Raw genomic sequence first — 26,088 nt, 5'->3', positions numbered from 1 at the left:
CTTCTTGTTCTGCATGCGTATGTTGTGATACTGCTCCACACTGCTTCTGAAAATTTACTGTTCTGTAATGTTCACACTAACAGCGTGAAGAATCATTAGGTTATTTTGAAGTAGGAGACATGAAAAATGAGCAATACACTTTCCGGGACTGGAACTTGGACCTCCCGAATACGGGCCGAGGGTACTACCGTCACACCACGAAGCATGCAGAAAGGAGGGAGAAAATACCTTATATACTATCCCTTTTAAAGAGCGACTGGGGATTGGGACCTAGTCGCCAGATGCTGGTGGTGAAGAATCATTATTCATCACCTTGTAGTTCGGACTCCACTGTAGAGCCAGTAGGTTATTTTGAAGCAGGAGACATGAAAAATGAGAAATGTTTTCCTGCGACTCTAACCTGGACCTCTTAAATACGCACTGAGTTTGCTAGTTTTACACCACGAGTGCATGCAAAAATACGCTATAAGCGTCATTTTGAAGATGTTAAAAATGTAGTATCACTTGCAATATGGCATTAACACAGAGGGCGATACATTTTATAACGAATGACTTTAAAATCAGCACATATATTGTTACTGACCATCAATGCAATAATACTTCCATTGACTCCAGTTTGACTGTAGTCAATAGCCCTCTTTTAGCCACCAGCAAAGCTACTTACTGTACTTATAGGCTATCAGCATTGTGACAATTTTTAACTTTTCGTCTCAAGGCTGTAACGTTATGTCTATCTATGGTTAATGTACTTGCTCACCAGGAGCTTCTGCTTGGTACAGCCTGTTATTTCTTTTTAAGAACTTTCTCAGAAACTAAAGGATGGTATCAGTGACTGTAATTCTGTGAAATGGCGCGTTGTTTTATGTTGGCTCGGTTTCAATGGATATTCACCAGGGGATGGACTTGAAGAAGAATATCTCTAAGTTTGTTCATATTTCTATACTTGGTTTTAAACCAATTTTTGACAGTATATTGTTGCTGTATTGCTAATATAGGCACTACGAAATTGTGGTCGCTTAATGATGGAATGTTGCCTGTGTGCCAGCGTATGTAACGCTCCCCCATTAAGGGACCACAAATTTGTAAATAAACTGGGAATGTTCTGTTTCTTAAGGCGATGTTTGGAAACTGTGCGGGTGGTTCAGAATGAATGAGAGTTGTTATTGCTATTCACTATTGTAGTTTGTGAGACGGAACAACGTTTAGTGCAGAGGCGGCACATGCACTTCCAAGTGTACTTGCTGCGATGATGTGGCACTCTAAAATACTAAATTCTCTTTTCAACTTGCATATTCACTTCTGCTCAAAACGTGCTTGGAAAAAGCTCCTTTCTGGAGGAATACACACATTCGTTTTGGCCAGGTTATCGTTCACTCCTTCCAGATGTATAGCAACACAAAACGTTCCTTTGTAATGAAGAAATAGGAATAGCATTCCATTGTATGTGATTGCCGCTAAACTGCTAGTAGAATGAAAGACCTCTGTGCAGTTAAACTTATGAAATGTTCCATTAATTGTGCAATATTCGTAAACGAATATTATAGAAAACTGTTCCTTAGGATGAATTGCCCTAATGAGTTGTAATTGCCTTACAACACTGTGAATTGCCAATCATAACTGCATGGCAATTGATTGCTCTTGTTTTACTAAATGACTGTGATCCATTCAATGTTGAATTGCTTTCTTTAGTTTTATTCTGCTTTGCATGTTGGCGTATTTTAACACTAAGTCTTAGAATATAATTTATTGTTAGCCTTGTTCGAGAAAGAGCAGTTAATACAGTGAGACTGCCACTTTATACTTCTCTGCTGAGTGCTCTTTATTATAAATAGCACAGGCAAGCGGTGCTTTGCACGGATCAGCAAATGTTCCAGCTTCTTACAGCTGCAATCAGACTTAATTCTACGAAATTCTCTGAAGGCACAAGCAATGAAAATGATTCATTCAATGTATGATAAGTGAATGTTGTTCTACAGAGGATATGCCTTCTACAATAATGAAAATCTAATATCAAAAGTAGAAATATTAATTTGAGAGAAGATGATAAGTACTCCGAAAAGGAAAATGATGGAAATGAAATTTACGAGAACCACCAACATTCATCATTGCTTTAAAATAATTGAAGGTTTTCCACAGTTACGAATTTTCTTTAATCTCTTCTAGATAAATAAAATTATACGTAAGTAGTGTTGTAAGAATTTAAATGGCATGCGAATGAATAAAGTATAGCATTGATTGATACACCCATTCGTGGCATACGGCAGTTCAATTTCCAGCGTTTATTTAGCTGAATTAAAAATTAAGTTCCGTAACCATTGTACCACTGAGTGGAGTTTAAACAAATTTTTGCTTATTTTCAACTTCATTTGTTATATATTGTACCGATATCAGTACATTTTTTTAGTTATAAAATTCCGAAGTGACAGGTTTTTCATTTGCATCTAGGTAATCAACTATCTGTTACTTAATGTCTGGCTTAGCTATAAACGGTGTCTGCCGACGCGGTGCAAAATGACGCGGAGAAAACAACACAAGGTAAACTTCGTTATACAAAACATCGTGGGAGAAAAGAAAGCATGGGAAAAAAAAAATCGCAGGTCTGAAACATCATCATCGAAAATAAAGCCGTTCAAAAACATCAGTTAAAAAATCAGTTAAGGGGAGTCATAATTTTTGCACAACACAAAAAGTGAGAATTTTGGCTGATTTTCGAGTTTTAATAAGTCAAATTGCTATGGTCATGGATATATGGAATTTTCAGTGTGTCATCTCTATGCATAGATGATTATTTTTCTTGATTTATTTTATAAATAGTGTATAAGAATTTGTTTTATAAAGAAAAAACGAACTGTATTTTTCGAAAATTTAAAATTTGTATCGAAGCACTGCGCACAAATTGACAATAATACAAATTTAATTACAGTAATAATTTTTACAATTTTGTGATGGAACATCATTAGGTATGATTCTTCACCTATTTAAATTTTAAAATATCAAAGAATATTAACACCATTAGAATAAGATCTTAAAAAACAGAAAAAGTATTAAAAATCTTTATGTAAAGTTATATAAATACTAAAAAAATAATTTTTCGAAGAAAACGGTAGGGGCATTTTTTCAGCAATATCATCATGTACGTACCCAGAAATTTTTAAATCAATAGCTATGACAGATGCTTTTAAACAGTGCGCGCAAGTATGAAAATCACCATTTTGAGAAAAATGGTTTTAATGTTAAAAGTTTCAAATTTTCCAATATAGTTTCTCTCAAATAACACTAAAACAGTTTAAAACTGCCCAGCTGCATACACCATACCCTCCTGTTCTTCAATAGCTGTTATCGCAACAAGTTTGGCTCTTTTTCTTGCTCTGCGAGCATCCATTGTTAGACATCTCTGCCTTATTTCGGCTGACTGAATACGATGTTGATCAGTGTCTGCTGCAAACTTGACTGCATTATCACCAAATCGGTATCCAAGTTCATTCATAGTATGTAATTTCCCAGCTTGACCACCATTTTATATAACAACTGCGTCATTCACTGCTGTCTTAACAATATTATCACAACCGGAATTTTTAAAACACAATTTCCAAATTAAAGCATTCAACGATTCATTTGGATTCTTTGTATATCCTCCTAAACACTTTTTTAGTAATAATGGCATGCTAATATCCCTAAATGTATCTTTTATAGCATCCATTACAGATGGTGGAATTGAATTTTTATGTTTGTATACGATTTCAGATTTCTACTCGCACTCTCTCTTTGACCAGCACGAACCCTCCCCTGTTAGGCAAAAACTGTGAGTAGGTTGAACATGTATGGTAAAATATTGCTCATACTTTTTGCATATCTTTTACAGAACTTCAATGTTTTCTAACAGCATTTCCACAATAAATTGTCAATTGATTTATAGTATCGTCCGTAAGGAGACCTTTTCCACTAAGAGTTTTACTGTCACTAAGTTTCTTCCCCTTCATTTCTTATTTTCTCTTTCGTAATTTAGAGGCCATTCTTTTTTGAATGTGTCCAACACATTCAGTTTTACGAAAATACATGATCTTAACAGTAAAAATTAGAGCAGTAAGCAGCTGGGTGCACAATTGTAAACAAACGTCAGATGATGATTTAAATGCCCTATCTGACAATATTTACCTCAGAATCGTTTCCTTTATTTCACAATTTTTAAGGTTCTAGTTCGAATATCGTAGCGCCGTTTGTTTTAACAGACTCAGAAATGTGTGCAGTGTCTAAATATGCAAAAAAATAAAATTCGATTTTTTGAACGTGTAAAGATGATGACTCCCCTTAAAGCGGTAAAAAAAATCGCATGAGCTATTTTTTAACTCTATATTTTATACTTTTGAATTAATTAATAATTTTTGCTAAAAATGGTACGAAAGAAACTCAAGTATTCTAAACGATGTTTTATAGAACATTTCCTCCTTGCTTTCGCTTTTCCCACAATGTTTTGTACGACGATGGTTTCGCCTTGCTTTGTTTTCTCAACTACATTTTCGCCCACGATGTCTTTGCAGCGATGTTTTCGCCTGTAAAGCTACGTATTTGTTTCACTGGCCAGAGTGTCTGGGAGCACAGGTCTGTTAATTTTCTACAGGATGCTCACCTTCATAAGACGGTATAGTACCATATGAGAAATGGGTAATTAGAAAAAGTGTTTTTTGGAGGTTTAAAATCTTAGAAGCTTTTTATATTGTCTCATCGGAAAGAAAAACTGTTACGTTTGCACATTGTGATTGCTGATGTCACGAAATATTACGTTATCAATCTTGAATCCTTTAGCTTAATTAATAATTTTACGTAAAAGTATATGTCAGTTCCTTATAATTAATTTATTTGCGTTAGATTTTATATAAATTTAAATATGAAATATAAATTTTTTGCTTTCATTTATTAAAATCGCAGACTCATAACCTGAAAATTATCCGTTTCGAAAAGTAATTCCAAAAATCAAACAAAAGGAGGTTATTTTATTTATTTTTTAACTTTCAAACTGAAATTTACCCTAAAATACGAGAACCATTTTCAAATCGAAATTCCATTTTATGCAGTTGCTATAGAATCATTCAGTGTAAAAGCAGAGATGATAACATGAAATTCTCTCAAACTAAAGAAGAAAACTGTTTGAAGCTTTTCTTTATACATTAAAAAGTGTTAGAAAAAAAAAACAGAAAAGTTTTGCGCTCATTCATACTGCAAAAATAATTTATACCTCTGTTTATTTTCTTCGAGGAATATGGTTATTTGTAGGTATGAGAAACCATACATAAAATTCGTATTCTTGAACAAAGAATTAGAATGTAACATTTTCTGAAATCAAGATTAAATTACATGACATGCGTTGCTAACATTTTCTATAACTAAAACAGGATTTGCAGTTATTTTTAGAGCGCAACGTATATGTAGGGGTAAGTTATATTTCAGCAAGTTAAATAAAAATAGAATTGTATGCAAAATAAGATTAAATTGTAAATTAATAATAGAAAGACCTGTAACAGTATCCATAAATACATACACTGCTAATAAAAATTTGTCAGTTATTAATTTAGAATAAAAATAGCAATAATAATAGTAATAAAGAAAGAATTTGGCTTTCAATGGATTTAGATTCACAACAGTTCTATCATATTTTCATTTATACAGGCATTTTAATATTTTGTAATGCATTCCAAATAAAGTAATACTTTATTTCTAACTGGATTTGCAGTTAATAACTAAAATTTGATAGTTAGAAATGCTTATTCTTTTATTAACTTACTAGACTTAAAAAGAAACTATTGTGAAATAAGTATGTTGCACATTTTCAGCATATATACGAACAAATAAAGATATGTGACATGAGTAAAGTGCAAAAATGTCGCTAATTAGGAATAGCAGTCCGTGAGTAACTACCGCTAAATTCTTGGTAGACTGAAAGATCTCTATGCGGTTAAATTTATTAAATGTTCCATTAATTGTGCAGCATTCCTTAACAAGCACTATAGAAAAACTGTTGTGAAAGAGTTGTGATTGCCTACGCAATGCTGTGGATAACGATGCAGAACTACATGACCACTAATTGTTCTTGTACTATTTTAACCTTGTGTTTACAGGCTTTGTTTATAACCTTATGTATGCAGGTCTTTTCGTTAGGATTTGTTCATACGAACATTATTTGGTTTATTAGCCAAAGGTTCAATTTGCACAGAAAGACTATTAACTTCGTTTTGGAATTCTGCGTAGATTCACAATAAGCGTTGTTTCACTTTTCAAATTGTTAAAACCAAATATTATTGCTCTGTGTTATATTTAAAGAAATTAAGTAATGAAGAATCTGCATGAATGTATGCATGTTTCTAGCATGCATAAGCCCTAATTTAAATTTGAAATTTGTTTTATTATGGACTTCCTATTTTTTAACACTTCAACGAATTTTTGATTAAAAAACTAAACGATTTCAAAGCGAGCAATGGCAACGTTGTACAGGAAAAAAAAATTATCTCTAACGCACGAGACTCTGTATTGGAAATTCTAAAGATATGCTCATTTTAAAATTATTTTGCGATATTGCTGTTGAACTGAATTTTATGGTTTAAGTGCGAAGAACATCAAATTTAATAAATAAAGGTAACACACAAAATGTTAAAAAAAGACCCTTTGGACGTAATTTAAAAATCTGAAACATTTCAGACTTTATAGATTTTCAGATAGCCCTCGTGGGCTTTACCAAATTCCTAAAAGTGTTTTTGGACCTGTTTCATGCATTATGCTGTTTCAAGGTGCAGTGCTTATGAGTTAAAAATAAAGGAAAATCATTGAATCTATTTTCAAATTATTGTTGTATTCGTAATTCAAATGAAAAGCTTTTTGCAATGTTTTACTCTTAAAAACCCTTCGAGTTTCCTCAGACCTTTCTTTAATTTTTCTATATTCTGTAGAAACATTAGGTTATTTCGAAGCAGGAGCGATGAAAAATGAGCAATGCTTTCTCCGGGACTGGAACCACGGACCTCTCGAATTCGCGTCGAGTGTGATGACCACTACACCACGAAGGCATGCTAAGAAGGCGAAAGAAATACCTCATATACTCCCCCCCTTTTTAAGGGCGACTGGATATTAGGGGATCCAATCGCAAAATTTTGGTGGTGGAAAATCATCATCCACAACCTTTTTTAGTTCGGGCGCCACTGTAGAGACATTAGGTATTTTTTGAAACAAGGAGACATGAAAAACTAGCAATGCCCTCGCCGGGACTCGAACCATGGACCTCTCGAATACGCGAAGAGCGTGGTGAACACTACACCACGAACGCATGCTAAGAAGGCGGGAGAAATACCTCATGACTTGCTAACACGGTTCAACAGTTATAGACGGGAGAATAAGGGAAGGAAACCAGAAGAAAATGGTTTAGTTTTCTGTATGAAAAGAATATTCATTGCATTGTATAATAGTTTCAAATTTGTATAATTTTGCATCTGATTACGAAGAGAGAGAGCGAAATTAGAGGTCATGTTTATATATATTTAATATTAATATGCTATCCAATAAATTACAAACCCCCGAAAAAAAACAAAATTTTCATTAATTTACTCAAAACGTTTCTTTTTATGAAAGTTTGCTTTATTACTTTTAGAACGATGCCAATATGGAAATGTGAATGTTCGAAAATTCAGTTGCAGCTCTCGAAGTTTTCTGACCCTTAACACGCAACTCTTGCCGCCTTGAACCTTGGACATCCCTGTTATATGGGATACATTATCGTGCTCATGCATTCAGTAATTCGAAGATTCGAATCTGACTTTTCGTAGAAGCGTCGGTATTCTCAAAGATTCCTTGCAACCAAAACTTCCCTCTTCTGTACATGTAATAAATAACTTCTATGAATAAAACAAAAGCCATGAATTAAAAAAGTGGTCGGCGTTTCAATGAGCATACTACTCAAGCAATGAGTTTCAACGAATAAGCTAGAAATCTTTTATTGCTCGATCGATGCACTGACTGTTAAGTTTAATTGCACTGACTAATAATAATACTTTAAATTCTAAGAATAATTTTAATATTTTTAATTCTAAGAATGCTTTTAATACTTTTAATTCTAAGAATACTTTTAATTCTAAGAATGCTTTCATTTCTTTGCACACTTTGCAAGAATGAAATCCCAAATGCATATATTCAGCACTGAGTCAGATCGAGATACCTATTAAGCAACGGAATATTCTCATGAAATGTTAACTTGCTAACTAATTAAATAAAGTAAATGCTTTTTTCTTTTATAATTAATTTAATGTTTGACTTTTCCTAGCAAGAAAATTTAAGTAAAATAATAACGTACACTATTATTCAAATACTTTCAAAATCTTGCTTTCTTTGAAACCGAAAAATAACAGGAAACACACTAATGACACATTTCTTTAGTTTAAAAATACATTAAATTAGTTCCTTTTCTTTTGAATCATTCTTTTTTGTATAGTTTCAGGAAGAATTAAAATAACATGAGCAGAAATATTCTACTCTAATTTGTCTGATACAACAATTTAACAACCCAAACTCAAGTGCTTAATCATTATAAAGCCTTGTATGCTATAGTTTTTTTTAAACTCTTCATTTCTAGTTCCGGAACTTTAAACAATCATTGAAAAAGGTAGCAACACAATTCTTTTTACTCATTTAAATCAACGATGAAACTTTTAATTTGGAAATCGGTGCAAGGAGCCGCTCAAACGTTGTTCTAAGCTTTACAAAGAATTTTATGCTTATTTGCTTTGCAAAAATAGCTCTGATGTTTTTGATTTGAGAAAAGCAAAAAGAAAATTAAATCTAATTTTTAAGGCGATATCTTGTAGAATAAATGACAAGTTATGACATCAGTTTCTTGCTGAGATTCATTAAAACATGTTGAAAAAAAATTTGATAAACTAAAAATTTAGTCAAGGGCATTTTGATGAATTGAAAATTTATTGACTGTTTGGCTAACTATGAAAATTTGCGGTTTTTTTCTTAATAAAAGTAAAGTGAGGGTGGGCCGAGTATTACATTTCTCGGACACGGGAAAATTCAGCTTGGCTTTCATTTATTTTCAATCTATGGATCATCCGACCACCAGTTGGACTTGCTAATCACTTACACCGCAAGAGCACAGAAAAATATTATTGTTCTTTTTATTCTCCCCATTTAAAGTTGATAGAAAGAGGCATGGGATCTAGTGGATCAACTGCAGGTGAAAACGAGCCCTCGTTCCCCACATTTTAGTTCGAAAGCCACTGTAGAGTCTATTTGGATTTTCAATGATAGGAAAGTGGATGTGCACGCACTTATTATCCAGGTGCTAGCCAACCATTTAACCATTTAAACCAGGACATGCAAACCATTTAACCACCAGAGAATGCCATAACTTATCATAAACAATAAATCTATAACGTAGACAACTTTGAAAATAATAGTTTTAATAGCTATTGCGATCTGCAAATGGCGATTAATGGTTTCAGACTCCGTTCTCATCATACTTTCCCCTGCAGATTTGCGTTGTCAAAATTCGATTGTTTTCACATTTCTAACCATTATTTTCTACTGTTCTTGTAGATCTTTATGCACGGCAAGATGACAAAATTCGTTTGGAAAGAAAACCCATAGACAGAATGACTAAGAAAAAATATTTAAATTAAGATATTTGTATTGAGCAAAAAATACATTTTTTTTGTGACTGGGTTAAAAGGTAAAAATGTGTACTGTTTAAGGATAACAGCAATATACTATAGTGAAATTACACAAATAATTTTATGCAAGAAATTACCATGTAAATTCAGTAATAACGAAACATCATATTCTTCATAAAAGTGCACATTATGTACGTAATCTTAAAGTACAGTTAACGAAAGCTTATATATTTTGCTTGTTTAGTGATAAATTCAGATACCTATGTAATTTAATTATGGCTGTTAATTTTTCATAGACTAAAACAATATCCCTGGGATATTACATTTCTTGTACACATTCTGTTGGCAAATTATGTTTTTCTAAGTTACCATACCGATTAATGAGTTCAGAAGGACACAATTCCTTTTTTACTCCACTTGTAAATGAACCCAGAAAGAGCTGGATAATTCGTTTCTTCGTTGTCAATAGGCCGAGTATTCAGGCATTTCATTCATCAGATAATTTGAAGCTGTAAAATGAAATATATTAGCTATAGAGAACATTCACTGAGAGAATGACGAGACAATAAGTCAATTATACAGGATATTTTTAAAGCATACTGGTGCATTCTTCATTGCAATATTTATAAAAATTATTTTATAAAAAATATTTATGCTGTTTGAAAGATGAAACTGATTTTCAAGAATTCTTGGGGCAGTGCAACAGAGCAAACCAATTGGTATTATATTTGTTAACGAGTATGAATTTTTCTTAACTTATTGGCAATGGGAATTAAAGGAATTTCCTAATACTATAGAATAATATAGAAAAGATACTGACAAATTCTTTTTGCTGTAAAAGGAAAAAAGCGTTTTTCTTTAATTAAATAGAAATAAAGCGCGAAACTTTGCGAATTGTCATATGAGATACAAATCTGTTTTTAAATATGTCTTGCACCTTCAGTGTATGTATCCATGCTTATAACAACACCTTTCTAATCTTGAATACCTACGAAAGTAAAGATATCTTGTCAAGAATTAATTTCGCGCAAAACTTATATCCAATTACAATACAGGTTGCAAAGAAAGCAATGTAGTGCTAAACTCGAATGATGAAGGGGTGGCTAGTTTATTTCTGTATGTTTTAGAAATGTAAATCCCACGTTTTTATACGAGGCAATGTTACTTTAATACGGCTTCATTCAGTAGCAGAGCAACATTTAAGATGTTTCCTTAATTTTTATGATAGAAAAAGCACAATTGTTGCGAAAAAATTTAGGAATTTAGGGGAAAATTATGGAGTAAAGAACTTTGCTCATTTAAGAAAATTGCGTTTCAGATTGAAATTAAATCCACTTGTAGGATATAAATAATAGTTCTTCATATGGTTTTTGTTTGCAAATGGACTCTAAATAGTACGACGATCAAAGAATCCTAACTGCTTACATTGTTTACAAATGTTAAATGATTACAGTTAACAGAACCTTTACGAATAGCATTAACAATCGACATTACTTACAGCTAGTTTTTTTCCTGCGATATTAAACATAAAATTCTCACTAAGTCAACTACATTTCCACACTGATCATAGGATGGTTTACTTTTATTTTCCGTTTTAGATAAATTTAAGCTGCTTTTAAAACTGTGTTTTAATATTTACTGAGATTTTTAGTCCTGTTTCTTATTTCATTTTTTCCTGCCTACGTCAAGGTAATAAATTTAAATTTTTAACTATTACAGCGTAATAATAATCTTACAGGAACTAATTTCTAGTTCGTGAATTAAACTCAAAACTTAATTAAATTAGACACATTGGCTTGTGTTCTAAAACAAACAAGTTAGTCTTCATTAACTTAGCACTTAAGACGTGAAACTCAGGTCCTAGCTGTTATATAAGTAATTATCTTTTAGATAATGAATTAAGAATGAGTTTGGTAATTAGTCCTTAAGAAAATTATTCAGTTGTTTTCTCAAAAACTAATGTTGATACGAAGATTCAATTTGTGGGAAATTTTCCAAATTAGTGATAGATGGAACATAATCTAGCTCATTATATTCAAAATTTAACCAGTTCCACCTTTTGACTTTTAAAATTCATTACCGAATTCTTTCACATAAAAGGGAGTTTAATTTAATATGAATTTTGAAATGAGGAAGTAAAACAAAAGATATACTTAGTAATATTGAACAAGTTTTAAAAACTAGTTACGTACTATAATTATTTTAAATATTATATAGCACAATAATATAATAACTTAGGTGAAAAGAAGAAGATATTCCTTTCGCTAAACATTAAATATACTACCGAGTGTGTGATATTATGTTTGTTAAAACGAAACTGAAATCATGCGCTACCACGGAAATGAAATTAAAGTTGTGCAATGGAAATGGAATAAAAGATCAAAGTAACGTATAAGAGTAAATGTTATACAATGCTTTGATTTACTCGATATATTACCATTTCGGAAATTACCCAGATGTTAGTAGAGAATTTTATGTAAAGATGATACTGTAAGCAGAGAATGTTGTATTAATGTTTTGATCAGTGTGGAAAGAAACTCAGGCCTGTAATGAAAGGCTCACCAGTTGGTCTTCTTTAAATGAATGTTTGATTGTTGTTGAAAGGCATTTTGCTCCGAATCACTTACATGCGATATATCACTTTTCAAATTACTGCTACTAAATATTGTCACCCCGTATTATATTTAACGAAACTAAATAATAAAGAATTTGCATGAATGTATGTATGTTGTAAAAACAAACAATGGTACCTAAAGTTATCAAATATTGTATAACATAATCTGAACATGGGCACCCGCAAACCGGAATTTGAAATTTGTTTTATTGTCTACTTCATATGTTGTAAAATTCTAACGAATGTTTGATTAAAAAACTCAACAATTTCAAAGTGAGTTGTGGCGACGCTGTAGGGAATAAAATATTTTTATCTCCAGCTCGCAAGACTGTCTATCGGAAATTCTAAAGATATGCTATTTTTAAATATTTTAGCCGAACTACTCTGGAAAGGTGTATGTTTCTGTAAATGGAAAAAAATGCGTGTTTGGGCGTAATATAAAATCTGAAAGCTTTCGTTTTATTCTAATTTTATTTTTGCTTAAAGATCGTTTCAGAAGAAACGACATCGTAGTTAAGAGTCATATGGCAAATTACTAAACTAGATTCGCTGAAGTGCGCGTGTGACAAGATTCGAAGCAACTATAAGGATAAAATGAATGAAAAAAAGTTTAAGCGTATGAGTCAACCGAACAGCTGCATTTTCAAACAGAGTAACATTTAACAGTATTCTGCGACGCGAATCACGATTCATTTCAATGCGAAGTTCTTCCGCTTGCTAAAAAACAAACAAGCTAAATGTCGAAGGTAAATGCCGAAGGTAAGGTTTTAATGCCTACAGTTCTTGAGTGTTAAATGTAGATCAAATTTAAGTCCATACAGAAAATTTAATTCTAATAATCATCATGATAGCATTTGCTTCAAAAAAAATGAACTTTCAAGCCGAAAGTTCATCGAATTATAGTGTTGAAACAAAAGAAAATACTAGTAAAACCCAGACAATAATTTTGTCTGTGACTCAATGTAAACAATAAAAGACTCAAATTCAGATTTATTACAAACCTGCTCCGAGAGAATTGTATCGTCTTGTAACTCGAAAATCGTCAGGATTTTATTTGATAATATTTTAATGCGCTCATTTATCATAAAACCATTAGCGGATGAGTTAAAACTTCCATTTATATTAAAATAATATTGAATTGTTTATGCATTTGGAAAATGCGATCCCGAAGGAATATTATTAGAAGTAACAAGAACTCAGTTACAAAAATGTAATCACCCTACGAAGAAAATCGAGCTTGAAATCAAAGAAAAGATGTAACTGCATATGTTTGCGTCCTGGATAGGAAACGTTAAAATGTAAATACGAAGAGTCCGTCTTGTATTTTGCTGACAGAATGAAACCACTTGAAGTTTGATAGGGACGGAACACTTTTGGGAAATATATTGCTGGTCATTAAAATTGCAGCACCAGGAAGGAATGATCTGACGAACTTCAAAATCACATGAAAGGAGAAAGAGGTTGGGATTGCAAATGATTAGTATTTCAGCGCATTGAGACTACGCAGGAGGGAGAAACGACATTTGAAGCACTGCATAAAATAAAAGTTGTGTAGAGGATTTCTCATTCGGATTTATAAGGTCGGAGGTTGCTCAGAATATCATGTTATGCCTATAATAATGAGAAAATGCTTACCAGCAAGTTTCGTAATTCGATAGAGACAGGATCATTGTCTATCGAGAGTGTGGATTATCGTTCCGTGCTGAGGGTCATACTGAACGGCATGTAGGATCTCAACGCCCTCCCATAACCAAACCCGGAGAAGACAGACATATTGTGACGTCAGCCCTGCAAACCAGTACGACGACATCACGGACCATTAGTCAGGAAATGGACATATTTAAAGCACTCCCAGTATCCTCACGTACGGTGCGTCGACTTAGTAGTAGCATGGACTATCAGCACGAGGACCATTGCTTCGGCTTCCCTTGATAATGCAGTATATAGAGAGAGACGGCGAATATGATGGCCCGAACAACAAAGCTCGATACAAGAATGGCATAACGTTGTCTTTTCAGACGAGTCCCGGTTCTTCGTGCAGCATTCTGATCGTCGTATACGTGTTTGGAGGCTCCGAAGAGACCGCACGTCGCCTGCTTGCATTCGATATCTGCATAGGGGCTTTGCACCTGGTGTGATGATTTGGGCAGCTAATGGGTAGACGACACGCACATCTCTAGTTCGGGTTGATGGTAATTTGAACGCAGATCGGTACATTTATGGCATCTGATGTCCAGTGGTTGTGTCTTATCTTCGAGGCCTGTCAAACGCCATCTTCCAATAAGATAATGCAAGACCACAAGTTGCACGTCGTGTTCTGACCTTCTTCGATACACAAGGTGTTCGATTGCTGCACTGGCCTGCACGATCTCCAGATCTGTCACCCATTTAAACATCTGGTCATGATATAACAATACGGCGCACAACTTGGAAAGGTTATTAGCACAAAACTGCATTCTCAAAGTACATTGATTTGAGGTTAACAAATTTATTTTTCAGACTGAAGAGCGAGAAGGATCTCATTGGCAGAAGCCATTTCTGAAATTTATGGATCACAGATCCCAATTGGCTATGCTTATACGATGCTTGATGCCATTTTTAAAAGCTTGCAGCCAATGCGATAACTGGCACTGACTTTGAGTAATCAAAGATTCTAGAACAAACTGTGAGAGGATATTGTTTGAAGCTATACTATAAATCGCCAGAATATGTACCTGATTGAGAATGTTGCCCAAAACATTCTCAATTGCCAAAGCAATCTTCAACAATTGTGCACAAATGTAAGAATGACCCAAGCGCATCATCTAAACTTTGCATTTAGCATTTATACTATTTAAATGAAGCTGACGTTCGCCTTGCATCGTTTTTGCATTGGGTAAACTGTATATTAGCATCACTTGTGTCTCAAAAGTTCTTACTGAGATAAAATAGTTATCATATTTAAGATTAGCAGAAAAACTAATCAAAAATTGTTTTATTATTATTGGATTTAAGGAAGACTAACATATCTATTAACTGCTATTGGATTAAGCGGGATTAACAAATTTAATCATCTTAAAACTTGATTATTTCAAGAATCACTAATGTAATGCTAACAAAGAATTATTTGCTCTCTTTTCTTCGAATGAACGTTTGATAGTACAATTTAAAATAAACTGTAAAATTTCTACCTTCAGAAGGAACTGGAATATTTCGAATTTCAGTTTTTTCTTCCTTATATACTCATACACTAAAAAGTAAGTGAATGCAGATTTTAATTAAGACTCTATGTATTTCAAAGGCGAACAGGTACAGGTCCCTCTTCATCGAGAGAAACGAAATCTGCCAAGTATCATATTTAGGGATATATTATATTTGAATTTCAATTATTAGAAATTTATTATAATTAAAAATATCTCATAAATATGCACAGTAAGGATATTCAAAATTCACAATTGTGATGAATTTTGAATAATTTTATGTTTAGTATTATCGTCACGATTATTTTATTTAAAATTTTTCACCTGTAATTTGTGTTATCTTGCACAACTGAATCTGCAATCGATGGAACCGACGATGAGCTAAAATTAAAAATTTCAATACATGTATTAATTAAAATTTAAACTCAAATTTAAATTAAAAACAAAAGATTGTGTCTTGTTTTCAATTTAAATTAAAAACTAAAAATTGTGTAAACTTTTTGTTTGATATTAAAGAAAAAATCTGATGTGTACACCACATGACTTCCTTGTACGGAATATTAAATTATTCGCATTTTTCCTGCATTTCATTCAAACTTATTCAATTGAAGTAAATCTACTTCGTCGATAGCACATAAACCACAATAGAACAGATGCGCTTTTTAAAATTCAATATATTGATTTACCATAGCCATACTCCGGCGCTAGGTTCACTTAACAGCGTTACATCTCATTCATTTTATAACTCAGAATGCAAAAAATTTGTATCATAAGAATCATTTACTCGTTACCACATGTTCTATTCAAATACTATAATAAATCTAAAACGATGTATAAAAAAAATTAAACAAATAAAAAATAAATAGTTTTTCATAGACGATTCAGCGCTGATTACCTAATGCGCATGCGCTACTCTTAAACATTCTCCTCTGCCCGAAACAGACGAGATGTATTTTTCATTCAGTTAATTCAATTCTCATTTCGCAGCAGGGCAAAAATAATAAAAACACGAAACACTTTCATTAAAAATTTAAAGATATAGAAAAATATAAAAAACCAAATACAGTTAATTTTTTTTTAATTATACAATTAATACTACAGCTTTTACGCAAAAACAAGCAATTCGGCCAGCGGGCAAGAAAACATTTTGGGTGCACAAAATTAAAAGTTTACTTTTGGTTTCACTCTCCAAAAAGACACTAAAGGCATAGAAACTGCCTTAATTTGTTGTGGACCTATGCTGAGTCAATATGTGAGATAATTTAATAACTTAAATCATAATTCCTTAATGGATTAAACATAATTTAATTCGCAATAATAAAATAAGACGTTACTTTGTAGTTGGGAAGCTTAATTTCTCTAGATTGGCAACAAATGCACTATTTGACTAAGTTTCAAATGTAAACAAATATGGCTGCTATGAAAAAAAAATAGGCTTAGCCGCACTTAAACAACTTTTAAATTGTTGATATTTCCACAAATATAACATGCAGGTTAACTAAAGACATAGAAACCTTAACCGGAAGATACGAACAACATAATTCAATCATTTGTAAAGCAAAAACAGCGAAATTTACAAACATATAAGAACAAAGAAACTGAGCTCACTGAGCCGAGTAACAGAGTGGATATATATATATATATATATACTTTCGGTGCGGCCGATTGCAACCAAAATACGAAGTGTACATCTACATGTTATAGCAGTCCTATATACAAATTTCAACTTTCTGACGCTACTCATTTTTGAGCTATGGGAGATGCGTACAGACGCCACAAAAAGATGTCTTCAGAATCCATTTTCAATCAGTTTTTATAATTTTTTGGGGAAAAAAGAGTCTTTTATTCTGTCCTTACGTACAGATGTCATGCAAAAACATCTTTGAATTGCATTCCATAGCAGTCAAAATGGATATTTTCGTTGAAACCTGAAATTTTTCGCGATTACAATACTTCCCTTTTACCTTGTACATGGAAGCAAAAAGATGGAATTTTGGCACACTATTACGCGATATTTGAACGATGAATTGCTGAATATTTCATTTTCCCGAAAGCAGAAATTTTCGAATTCTAATGATGTATTTACTCAAAAATACTGCAAATGTTTCTCTGTAATGCCTTTTAACACAACAGTAGTTTGCTGAAGCGTGGGAAATCTTCCAGTTCCCTTGTCAAATCTCTAGACCCAATTTTCTCAGTTTCAGCTTTATTTTATTGGCACTTTATTTTCCCGTAGATACTGAAAAAGATATGAAATTTCTTCTTTTGTCATGCGAAACTTTTATGAAATTGTCTCTTTGTTAAAAACGATGATGTCTGATCAAAGTAAATAAAGAAATACTGAAAATTGAAACACGCAACCTTTGAAGTTAAAAGTGAAGTTTTATTTGGGTGTGCAATTTCTATTAAATTTCTATTTCTATGTTATTTTGTTTGTATAAACCAAAAGCTGTCATAAACATTGAAAGGAACATTGTTTAGAAGTTAAATATAAGTTTTTAGAGCTTTCAAAGAAAGCGTAAAATAAAAAGCCTTCGGAAATTCTTTGCTAGGTATTTCGCAAATTATTAGTCTGCATCTGAGTAGTTGATACATACAGTAACCAAATATAGTTAGAAAATCTCTTATTAATTACCCTGAATGTGTTAACTTTCATAAAACTGTCATTTAGTTCATTATTATAAAATAACATTCTAGGTATGCTATTAAAAATTAAAATACAAATTACGAACTAAAACGTGTACTCCTATTAAATCGTTTAAACTGTCACAATAATACGCAGTTTATTTTTATAGCATGAACGAAAACTATGCTGCAAAGATTTGTAAAGGCTCCTGAAACTGTCATTCTGAAGTTGCTTAGATAGTTAATGCTACGGTAGTGGAACATAACTCTGGAAGCCGACAAAATCTTATATAGGCTTAGTTGTTGATCAAGGGGTCAACTGGGTGTCGACAGCCAAATCGACAGTAACTGATCAGCATAATCAGTTGACTACAAAAATTATAAATAAAATTGATAATTAATTGTTTATTGCTATGCGGGCATATTATACGAAGTAGATTCTTATTGAAAACACATGGACACGTTTCGTTTTGGCTGAGTTGGACACGTTCGTTTTTCTGAGTGAAATATTCCCGAATAACCGTGTTATTATTGAATCAACATTATAAGCTTTATTTTAACCAACAGTTTGCAGTAGAAAACAAGAAGCATGTTGAATACTTTTTAACGAAGTTTACTTAAGAGCTGACATAAGGAAATTTATGTCAAATATTTAAAACATTGCCTCATTATATCAAGTGCAGCCATCACATTTATTAAAATCCAGATTCTGTACCATTAGAAATTATGATTTTGCGTCTGAAAATTTATTTTATTTATAAATTTAAAAGTAAAAATAATACAAGAAAGGAGTGTTCAAAACTTTTGCTCACCATTTTTAGTCTAATTGATATCTTAAATTATTTTTATGTAATTATTTGTATTATGGTGAGTGTTGTGTAGTATAAGAAAAAAGTTAATGTCGATGAAGAAAACCATCCATTTAAAAGGGAGCCTATGCAAAAAAAGGACTTAGAATCTTTGGATTAAATTACAGTATAGACGCTTATAACGTTAGAAAAATTTAAACATGGAATACGTGAAACATGAAAAAATTAGACTGCAGTGTAGAAGTTTATAACATTATAAACTTTCAAGCAGATTGCTATAAGAACGTGATCAAATGTTTTTAGAAATTAGAATTAATAAAGTTTGATATAAAACAATGCACTGAAATGGATATTTAAAATTAAAAGTGAAGTTGAATTATTTTGTTAAAGGAAGCATAATCATGTTTCAAGTAAATTTTTATTTTTGTAAATAAATTAATGGATTTTTACCAGCAAGGACGGTAAAAAAAAGCATTTGAGGCAATAAACAACGAAATTTTTCCACGCTATACAATATTTTGATAATAAACAATTTTTACAAAACGAAAACTTCTACTAATTAAATCTCGATTCACAACTTAATTTAATTTTCCTTTCTGAAAATATCAAATTAAAAGATTTTAAATGCTTGAGAACAAATATTTCTTTTTTCAGAAGGTACAATTAAAACATATAAAATTTTTCTCACGACAAACACGATTTTCATACTTTAAAACAATAATATCGCAGAAAAGAACATCTCCGTCTTATTTCACGGCAGAAAATATATTTTTCCACAATGTAATTATTTGTGCCTCTATATAAAGTGTGTGAGACAGAGAGAGAGAGAAACGGTAGCTCATAAATACTACGGCCTTGCTCCCACACTTATGTATTACCATCGCATTAATATCCATCTCATTTCAAATGTTTCAGATATTCAGAATCTGTTTTTGCTGCTTACCATTTTAGGATGGCTTTTTGCTGCTTACCATTTTAGGACCCTTGTAAATTTCTTTTGTTTTCTTTCTTTCTTTTTTTTTTTTTTTTTTTTTTTTTAAGTTTGTGGTGTTGCGTTGCCCCAACTTGCCCGCAACAGTAGTAGTGACTGCTATGAACTGGAAATTACACAAACTCTTAAGAAGGGTTTAACTCCCTTTTTATTCCACTTTAGAAGTTATAGATGCGTTCACTTGACGCTCACAAACTACGCCGACCCGGCAGTTAAATAAAAATAATTAAGTACAACTAAAAATGAATAAATAACAAGTCACTACCTACGAGGCTCTAAATTGCAAATATCTTAACCGCGTTCTAAGATACAGCTGAGATTCAGCAAACTTTCGGATTTAGAACTTGAAAGTTTCAACTAACTGCCTGAGTAAGCACACAGGCCGAAACGTGCGGTTCTTAAAATTTCTACCTAGCAACCTTCACGCTCGTGAATCAAGAAAGCACACCTCCAAACTCGTTTCCCTTCTATTTAACTCAAAAATACTTCCGCTGAAAATTTGAATACTTTGCGCGTTCCACTAAAATTTACATACTCTGGCATTGGCAATTCCAGGGGAAAGTAAAGGCTTGACAGGAAAGATAACTTAAAATAAATGTTAGTTAAAATAAATATAAACCCTACAAGTTTACTGATTAATTTTTTACCTTTCATGTTATTTGAATCATTTTAATTTCTATACCGATAACTGACCGACTAGCTTTGCCAGAATAGAATTTAGGGCAAAATAATTTTATTTCCTAGTTTTACTTCATCAGCTAGACTGGTTGGCTATGTTGCATTTTGTGGATTTCCTTACATGTAACGTTACGTTTTTCCAAGAATAAACTTTCCAAGAACCTTTTCCAAGATAGTCATTTCTTTCTGGTAAGCAAATAGCCTCAATGTACTCTCTGCCATAATCAAAAATCTAATTCAAACCGGCCTTTTGTATCCCGTTTAATGGATTTCTCTCTTCTTAAGAGTTTTAGATTTCATTTTTTGTTTAGCATTGCTGAAAAGTCTCTTGGAAATGTCTTGTCACGTACATAAATCTTGTAATAATTAAATTGCGGTGTTAGAGGGCCCTAGAGTATTTTTAAAAAATAAATGTATGAAGTGACATCATCTGCTGCGCTGTTCTACATTGCAGAGCAGATATAATAAAAGATTATTTTTTTCCTTTTCCGCACGGTATCGGTTTTTGAACAAAGAAGCTTTGATTTTTTTATCAAAAACAGATAGCCCTTAGTTTATGGCCTCGAGCAACTTATTTGTGAGGTTTATTTAATTCGTTTAACTAATATTTTATGTTTTGAATCTTTATTGTCACTTCCCACTTTCCGTTTTCTCGACAGGATGTAAATTACTTCGCGTATATACTACAAGTGAGGGTGTGAGATTGTAAGATCAGAGTGTGTTCTGCCTCTCGAAAACCACATTGCTAGGATTGCTATTTTAGATAAGAGTTCCCGTCTTCGACGTTGTTTGATTTCTTGCCAATAGTTAAATTCACATCGGTGAAGTCCGAACCAAATTCTCGGTTAAACTGTTCTGTGTAGTGGCTATTAGATATGGCTATAAGATGGCTATTAGATATTCAAATTTAGTTTTACATTTGAATTTCTACTTTGAGTTTCTCGCCATAAATGCAGGCGGATTAGTAAGCAATCAGGTGTGTCCTCTGTACATCCATTTTAATTTAAAATAAAGGGTGTTTTACACACTTCTTCACTCTGTGTTGCACTTAAATACAGACATAAGTCACTCTGCGTCGTAAGAAAAGTTTGCGTTTGTAAAGAAAAGTTACTTTCCGTAGATGAGATTTCTTCTCAAGTAATGTCGCTGAGAGAAGCAACTGCAGCTAATTCGAGAAGTGGAAGGCGAGGCTATACACGCTGTCACTGCAGAAGGAAGTGTTCCACAACTAAATGTAGTTGTAAAAGCAAGGAACTCTTGTGCAATTCAAAATGTCATAAAAGTTTATGTTGTTGCAATAAATAAGATTTCAATCACATAATTAAGTTTTCTATATTATTTTCTTTTCTCATTTAGAATGTATTGTTTAAGTTTAAAAGTTTATTTACATGTGCTGTTACTTAAGCTTTTTCATATTTTGACATATACGGTATAAATACAAAAGTAAAAAAATAACATTTATTCAAGCACGACTGCTGTAATTATTAAGAAGTCAAGTAATATCGAGTAGCCCTTCTCGCGTTAGAATCAAAAGCTACATGTCACGCAGTGAAAACGTCTCTACAGAGTTACGAACAACTCTTCTCACCAGAGATTGATTACTCCTCTCAGCAACACAGGCGAAAACGTTACGTCACCCTTGAAGTTTTATGGCGCTTTTCAAAATGAGAAGATAAGTGAGCCTTTTCATAAATAAGCTTCCAATTTGACAGTAAACCTAGGGAGTTTCTAATTACATATTGAATTTACTCATTTGAACATGTATTTATGGTTAGAACGTGGTTCTTTAAATATAAAATCTAACTTTCCATACGTTCCTCCTAAAATAAATTTTCAATTGATAATAGCAATTCATTAGAAAATTTAATTTAAAATTTGCAAACTTTTCATGGAAATTTCGCGGAGATATTTCAGAAAGAATTTGCTGATTTGGACTGCTTGTCACTGTTTATGCCTGACAGAAGCTTAACAGTATTCAATCAGATTTAAGAAACAAAAATATATAATAAAAGTTGCGTGTAATAGTAATTTATGTGTCCGGCGTATTAAATAAAATCGCACTCGATGTGTTTTTGGTCCCGAAAAAGTATTAAGTATTATTTCTCCGTAATTCTGAGAATTTTAGCTTAAAAATACGGCACATTTTGTATTTAACTTTTTATAAGAGAATGGATATTAAATTGACTTTTGTTTTATAGGAAACGTTTTAAACGCATAAAATTTAGATTTTTAAATATTTAAAAGCCTCCTGATTCACATTGTTGAAACATTTTGCATAAATTTTCAAGCGTATTTTAAGATACACTGCCAGGGTATACCTAGGATAAATATGCAAGGAGAAAATCTCTATTTTGAGCACCATGCAAAGGGACCCAAAGAAGGAATTCCTCGAAATTTTTCAATTTGTCTGGATTCTAAGTCTATACCATTATAAGCCGTCTGGAATGGTATGATAGGGAACGGTGGTTGATGAATTTCCATAACCTTCTGAGTTCTCTCACAAAAATGGTTAAATGGTAAAGAAGTTACCGTTAAAAATAACAGAAGGAACTATATTTCACAGAAAGCACAAGCTATCGTCTATACGGACAGCTCCAAAGTCTCATGAAGGACTGAGAAGTGTTCTTGTTAAACTCGGCGGGGTATTACAACAGCCATACAGCATATAACAGTCAGTAAGTACTAGCAAAACAATTATCTGTACTGAGAATATTTCGACATTGCTCTCTGAGCCATAATCTCAACTCTTCCTTACTGACCGAAATACAGCAACTTCTATTTAACGATGTATGAGCATGCATACAATGTTACTTAAATAAAAGCGCATGGACTAGAGGGAAATGAGACAGCAGATATACGTAGAAGCAGTCCAAGGAAGCAGTCAGAAATGGAACCAAGGAGGCACATGAAAACGAATGCATGATTTCATGCCGAAAGTCTCCCAAACAAGTAAAATTACTATCTCGGGAATAACCAGTTATATTACTGGCCATGGCCCATTTTCAACATACTTTAATCGTTTTAATACCTCGGACACAGATGTCAACGTTTGCGAAAAATAAAAGCTTTCTTGATTACTTTGCTTTCTACTACCCGCTAACTGCGTCTAATCAAATGCGTCTTCCTACCTGCAACGATGATGAATATAAGGGGTTTATAATTACCAAACGAATGATAATTAATAAAGTCTGCGGAACGATAAAATTCGTAGCTGTAATGGGGAAAGATGTCTGTCATCAACACAATCCAAATCCGGGATACTCATTGAGCTACATTTCTTTTCAGTAGGTGAAGGTGAAGATTTAATACAAAAAAGAAATCATGTGCGATTCTAACAAGTATAACGGTTTTGAAATTAACTAACTTTCATCCTAATTCTTACTAATCCTCATTTTAGTCAGAAAACACGCGTAACTTCTGTAAGCCAAAACTGTTCATTGTGCACTGAAACAAATCATCTGTAATGTTTCAATATGTACCCTCAGCCGAATTTTTGAGAAACCCGGCTACTTTTACTGCCCTTTTAACAAAAATAAGCGTTTCGTTTGATGCAAATGAGGGGATTTTATTTTTCCGTTTATTGCATTTTGATTCGACACAGGTTATGTGTTTGTGGTATGCATTCTAAATTAATTCATTAGTTTCTTTAAAAAAGGTACATAATATATCATATTTTCTTAGTACGTATTTAAATGAAATATAAATTGAAAATCTGTAAATTAATTAGTGACAAGTTTCACTTTGCTTAAAAAGAAGAATACATGGTTGGCATAACCTGAATTACGTGAAATCTTAATAACTTGGATTTTACTGAATTTAATTTACTTACATCACTAAGCAAAAGCTACAAAACCTTTCAACTAACACTAAGTAATTCATAATCTTTTTTCTACAAGAACGTCACCTCATGCCACTATTTGCTTAGAGTGGAAGGTTGTTTCCCATTTTATACTAAAAATAATCTATTTTGATATCATATTCATGGCATGTGCCCTCAACTCACTTAAGTTTCTGCTTGGGTAACGTTACAGACAATTCTCTAATTTGTTGCTGCCTATAGCTCTAGGCATCTGGCCTTTCCTTTGGAGAGTACAGTATTTTATTACTTATATAAATATCCTCTACGCGTTGAACCTTTTTTTCGAACATAATATTTTTTGTTTCAGATCCTCATTTTCTCATAAAATGAAAATTGTGATCTCTTTTCAGCAGAACATATTCTCAAAGTTGATGCTTAAATCAGGGCTCTTTTTCTTTGCTAATATTCTTATTAAAATATTTTTTGCTACCGATATATGTGAGGCCTGATCTTGAGTGTAATATTACTATTTCGGTTTTCCAGATAATGAACTAAGAAAGCTATTAGAATTGGTATCATCGTCTGCAAACAGATTTTTGTCTTGATAATATTTGTATCGTTTTTTGAGCTTTTTTTGTACTTCTTATATGATAAATACCTGTTGACACGGCATAGTAATTCCGCTCTGCCTTTCTCCATTTTCGATAAGAAAAACATTCTGCAGCATTATTTATTTTTTATAAAATATTACTACTAACAAAAGTAAAGTTGCTGTCTCAGAAAACTTTATGACGATGTCCAATCTATTTTTAGGATGTTAAAATAGATCTCAAATTAGAGCTCTAGTCTGATGTTAGAAAAAGCTATAGCTTACTTTTTCCATCGTGATACCAGGTTTATCTCCTTCGTAACTTACAAACAATTTATCATTCATATCATCTGCCAAATTATCATCTCTCAATAATCTCGCTATTTGACAAAGCATTTAATTAATAATTTACTTTTTAAATTAAACCTGGTCTCAGCTTAACAAATTAAGCGATTTAGAAACGATGTCATTATTTTTATTGTATTTCGCAATCTATCTAACTCATGTATAGCATAATAATGTAATTATTTAAACAATATAACAGTAGTTTATCTATTTTTTATACATTTTATAAAAATGTTACCTGGGTTTCTGATACCATGTATTACGTACTTTGGCAGAGAACACCACCTAGTAACACATTTTAGATGGAATTGTAAGCTACAGCTGCTATGAAATGAATGAATGCTTAAATGCATGTAAATCCTCTACAAAACTGCTCAGTAAAATGATTTTTATGAGAGTAATGGCTAAAATATTATATATTATCCCTTTTTATATTTCATTATAACCTTTATAAATGTCAAAAGTATCTCTACAGAAAAGCGCTATATTAACGCCATTTTCGTGTGGATAGTTTCTTTACTCAGGGTTGCAAGAATAAAATTTTTTGATTAAAGTCATAATAATATAAAAGTGCGTGAAAGCTGTAAAGCAAGCTCAATTATATTTTCTTATTCACATTACTGGTAAAGCTTCTGAGAATCAAATCCTCATCATTACTATCATCACCTATAAACTAACTAAAACAAACAGCATAACGTTTGTTATGCCAGCAGTTTTCTAACATTTTTGAGGATATAGCAAAGGTGAGCCAAAAGTATCAGAAATGATTCCATAAAACACAAGATTTTAATTTATTGGTCAATATT

Source organism: Stegodyphus dumicola, chromosome 2, assembly GCF_044657685.1.
Source record: "Stegodyphus dumicola isolate Sdum_Otavi_A_Nest chromosome 2, ASM4465768v1".
NCBI lineage: Eukaryota > Metazoa > Arthropoda > Arachnida > Araneae > Eresidae > Stegodyphus > Stegodyphus dumicola.
Note: the sequence above shows the minus strand (reverse complement) of the source record.